Raw genomic sequence first — 5321 nt, forward strand, 5'->3', positions numbered from 1 at the left:
GCCGCATCGCGCTCAAAGGGCGGGTGGCACAGCGGTGGCAGTCCCCCCGCGCCCGTGCGCCCAGCGCCCGCGCCCGCGCCCGGCTCCCGGCTCCCGGCTCCGGGCTCCGGGCTCCCGGCTCCCGGCCCGACTGAGCCCAGCGCCGCCTCCCAGCGGCGGGGCGGGACATGCTAATATATGCTAATGACTGCCGCCGGCGCTCGCCCCGCCTCTCCTTAAAGGGTCCGCGTCCCGCTCCAGCCAGAGTCCCGCGCCCCCCAGAGGATGCTGCTCAGATTTCACACACGCCCCGGCCCGGCGAATCTACACCGGGACCTTGGCTGCGGCCGCCCGAAGGAAGGCACTTCTCAAGTGTCCTCGGACGGCCCAGAGAGAGGCGGAGGCCTGCGGGCGGGAGCACAGAGTCAGAAGCTAGGGGCCGCCTTCCGGAGGACGGACCCCTCCTCTGCCTTCAGACCGCGCGAACGCGGACCTCGAGCTGAGCACGGATTCGCGGTCACTGGTGGGGACCCGGAGTGGCAGCCGCAGCGCGCCCGGCGGACGCTTGGGGGAGCCTTTGCACCGTGGTAGAAAGATGGTGGGGGCTGGGTGGGCGTGAGCGGTGGGGGTCTGGTGAGGGGCGAGGTGCGAGAGTGGGAGGGGTCGACGTAGAGGTGGGCACCGGGAGGGGGTCGGGGGGTGGAGCCGGGCTGCGCTGAGGCCGGGGGCCGGGGGATCTTGGGAGGGGCTGGGATGAGAGAATAAGACGCTGGGGCGGTGGGACCGACTCTGGTGGGCTCTGGGCGATACTGGGGGGCAGCGAAGACCAGGGGTCTGCGCCTATTGTGGATGTGGGGAGGGCAATGTTAATAGCTGACGTCTGTTGGGAGGTTAGTGTGTGCGGTGCACTAGTTAAGCGCCTACCGTATATACCCGTTTACTTCTCACATCTTTCGAGATAGAAACTATTATTCCATTTATCAAATGAGGAAACTGAGGCCTCAGAGGAATAAACTAACTTGTGGGAGGTCACAGAGCCAAAGGATCAAAGGCTCCCCAGGGCATGTGGGGGCCGAGGTTCCAATGCAAATATTCCTGCACCTCAGTTACAATTCCTACAACCGCTCGCCTCCCACACCCCACCCCCACTCTCAGCTCCTGCTGTCGATTGTGGTCCAGTTCTAGGGGTCCAGGCACTTCTGAACCCACGTCCCCGACTCTGAGGGGAGCGGTGGCCCCTACTTTGAAGTGTGGTTTGGGTTTCAGGGCAGAGCTCCCTCCCTACTGGCTCCCCTCTGGGAAGGTCTTGCTTATCCTACTCCCCCTCAACTCCCACCCTTACTCTCAGAGCCTCAGTGGCCTGTTCTGGAGCATGGAGACTCTGCACCTGCTCAGAAGACCGTTATATTGATCTGCTGAGATCAGGTTTAGCAAGGACCCTTCTCTGACCATTCACAGGCATACCCGCTACCTTGGCTCAAGTGCTAGTGGCAAAAACCTAGCTCACACTGGCTCTGGTCGGGGAAAGGAAATCTATAGGCTCAGTAAACTGGGGCATTTCGGAGCACACTGACGTCAGGCAGGGCTGGATCAAGTTGCACAAAGAGGTGATCAGAATACGGTTTCTTTCTCCATCTTTGTGTTGGCTTCATCCTCAGGCAACATTTCTCTAAACGGCAGCAAAGGCCGTTTAGCAAACCCAGCAGACTGACTCTCAAGCCACAGTCCCCGGGCCATCTCTTATTGGATGCTGTGGACCACGTGCCCATCTCTGAACCAACCGTGTGGTCAGGGGATGGAAGTGAGCAGAACCGCCTGCCCTGGTGGTGGGGAGGAGGGGAAATTGCCATCTAAATAAAGGAAACTTGAGATGCTGACATCAGAGTAGAGGAGGGTGGGTAGCAGGAAGGGCTGTATCCAGGGACGCCGAAGAGATGCTAGAGCAATCAACCCCATGATGTAACAGAGTTCTTCCTGCATTTGAGAACTTTGAGAGGGACACAGACTGAAGGGCTCTAGGAGGCACTGAGAATGGTGCAGAGTGAGGGCTTGTGGCAGTGGCTTAGGGTCACAAGCATAAGCAGAGCCTGCAGGCAGACATGGTTCTCCCCACATAGGTCCAGATGGTGGCTGGGGAATGGTGCAGGACACCTCGGGGGGTGTGTCACTTCATGGTGGGGCTGTGTGGCTCACCACGGCTGCTGCTTTCTCTTCAAGCCTGCCAGTGAATTCTGGCATTTGAATGTGGCCTGAATCCAAGCAGTGATGAGAGGCCACTTTCACCCATCAAATGGGCAATGTTGAGAAAGTCATCTATCATCATGTGCCAAGGAGGGAAGGGGGGACTTTGGTGCTCCTGGAAGGGGTGCCAGTTGGTGCAGCCTCGCTGGGAGGCCATCAGGGAGCAGCTATTAAAATTTAAAAAGTACATTTTCTATGGCCCAGCATTCTTGGTTTCTGCCCTAGAAAAACACTCCCATCTCTGCACAAGAAGGCTGATGCAGGATGTAATATTTTAAAAAAAAAATCAGAAATCACCTAAATGTGTGTGGTGATGCTGGCTGGCTGTGGTCAAGGATGAAGGTGAGGGCAGGAGTGGGGCTATGTCTCACTGCAGAAAGGGGCGCCTTTTGTAAGACCCACAGGTGCTGTGTGAGGTGGTGGCTGCCCTGGGCTGACCACACTGGAACATACCCCAGAGATAGAGCACTGCACTGAGTGAGAAAGAATGGACTAGATCCAGGGGTCCCAACTTGATACTTTGTTGAGTGAAAAAAAACAAAGAATGATAATGGTTTTTCCAGTAGTCATGTATGGATGTGAGAGTGGGACCATAAAGAAGGCTGAGCACTGAAGAACTGATGCTTTTGAACTGTGGTGTTGGAGAAGACTCGTGTGAGTCCCTTGGTCTGCAAGGAGATCAACCAATCAATCCTAAAGGAAATCAACCCTGAATATTCATTGGAAGGACTGCTGCTGAAGCTGAAGCTCCAATACTTTGGCCACCTGATGCAAAGAGCTGACTCATTGTAAAACACCCTGATGGCTGGGAAAGATTGAGGACAGGAGGAGAAGGGGATGACAGAGGATGAGATGTTGGATGGCATCACTGACTCAATGGACATGAGTTTGAGCAAACTCCTGGAGATAGTGAAGGACAGGAAAGCCTGGTGTGCTGCAATCCACAGGTCACAAATTGTCATACCTGACTTAGCTACTGAATAACAACAGCAATGATTTAAAAGAAAAAACAGCAGGGAGTGGTAAACCTTCCCAAAACAACTGTATATTTACATTTACCTCTTGTACCATATGCAAACACACATTATCTCTTCCGAGCTCCTTGATCCAGCCTTGCCTGCCGACCATTCTTCTTTTCTCTGACTTCAGCACCTCCCTTAGAAAAATTCCCCTCTGAATCGGTCAGCCCAGGGGGTTTAGTGATGGTGACCCCACCCCAGCCCAGGTTGGGTCAGTTGCTGACTTCCATTCCCCTGGCCATCTGCTTGTTTCAGGGATGGACACAGGACCCACATCCTCCACTGAGAGACAGCACTGGGGCTGTGGTTTTAGCTATTAGTTTCTCTGCAGGCCGGGCTGGCAAAGCTGGAAGGACGCGGGCTACAGCTTTCCTGGCCCTATGTGTGCACGTGTGTAAAAGCAGAGGAAAAAATCTGGAGGAAGTGTGTGAAAGCAAAGGGTGATGACCTCAGGCGAGAGGATGACCCAAGCTCCACCTGCATCCCTGGGAGCCCAGACAACGTCCAGGTGCGACGCTCCCTCCTGCCACCTGCACTGTGGCTCTTGGTCCTAAGGGCCTCAGGCTTCAGGATGTCCATCCCCGGTAACTCTGAGCTCATGACTAACTGTGGGGAGATGCTTCTGGCCCTTGGACAAGACCTACACTGTCCACAGACACTGGTCCTCATGCCTCCTGCCCTTCCTAATCCCTCTGCCTGGCCAGGTTCTTGGGGGGATCTTCCTCAAAGTTACTGGGTCTGCTCAGGGGACGGGGCATGGACCAACGGGTACCAGGACACAGAGGGGACCAAGGCCTTCAGCGTCTCGGCACAGTTTTACATTCTTACCAGGAACAGCTGTTCCTAGTTTGCTTGTGTAACTGAAGGTCAGTGGGAAGAGCTGGATGAATGTGTGTGTTGGATATAAAGTGTTGACTTGCTCAAGGACATCCCTTCTCCAAGCTGGGCCCCGAGGGGAGGTGGGGGCCCTTAGACCAGGCCTGAGACCTTCACTCTAGCAGAGCGATGGGGCCTGGGCCATATGCCTGAGCCCCTGCCTTGTGGAGATGACACTCAAGGGGCCGTGGCGGGGGCCAGTGTGGATGAATCAGGGGTGCAGAGTGGAACAGTGGTTCCCAGAGACACCCAGGCCCCATCCCTGGAACCCATGGATGTTCCCTTAAAAGGGGGCCTCGTAGATGTGATTAGATTACAGATCTTGAGATGGGGGTGCTCACAGTGGGTCCTTATTAGAGGGAGGCTGGGGAGTGGTGGTCCAGTGGCTAAGACTCTGGTCTCCCAATGCAGGAGGCCTTGGTTCCATCCCTAGTCAGGGAACTAGATCCTGTGTGCTGCGTCTAAAACCCAGTGCGGCCAAATAAATAAATATTCAAAAAGAAAAAGAGGGAGGTAGGAGGCTCAGTCAGGGGGCAAGTCCACGTAGTGATGAAAGCAGTGGTTGGAATGATGCAGCTTGGAGCCAAGGGGACACAGGTGCCTTTAGAGGCTGGACACGGTGAGGGCAGAGCCTCCCCGGGAGACCTCGAAGGAGCCAGCCCTGCTCACACCTTGCTTTCACCCCCACAAAACTGTCTCCAGACCCTCCATCCTCCAGACTGTGAGAGAGTAAATGTTTCTTGCTTTGCACCTCTGGGTTTGTGGCCACAGATACTGCAGCCACAGGAAACCTCTGTGCATCTTGTATCAGGTGGTGGGATGGGTGGAGTTGGGGGAGTCAGGAGGGAAGGCAACATTAAATGGGGTGTCAGCTTCTCAAGAGGCCTGAGGAAAGAGCAGTCTGGTGGGGGGCCAGCCTATGCAAAGGCCCTGGGGCAGCCGCTGTGCATCAGAGGTCCAGGCATGGGGCTGAAGTGCCGAGAGAGGAGGGGTAGTTTAAAACTTGTCCTTGTACTCTGAGCTGTGTTCCCAAGGGGACCACACCCCTCCCCCTCAAACCTGGGTAAGCCTCATGTCCTCCTCCATCAACAGGTGAGCCTGAAGGATTCACGTGGTGACTTCCAAGGCTGCCTTAGAAAAGGCCATGGGCTTCCTTGGACCCCCATGCACTCACTGCAAGACACAATCTCAGTGGGGTGGAGAGGG

Source organism: Bos indicus, chromosome 17 (genome assembly GCF_029378745.1).
Source record: "Bos indicus isolate NIAB-ARS_2022 breed Sahiwal x Tharparkar chromosome 17, NIAB-ARS_B.indTharparkar_mat_pri_1.0, whole genome shotgun sequence".
NCBI lineage: Eukaryota > Metazoa > Chordata > Mammalia > Artiodactyla > Bovidae > Bos > Bos indicus.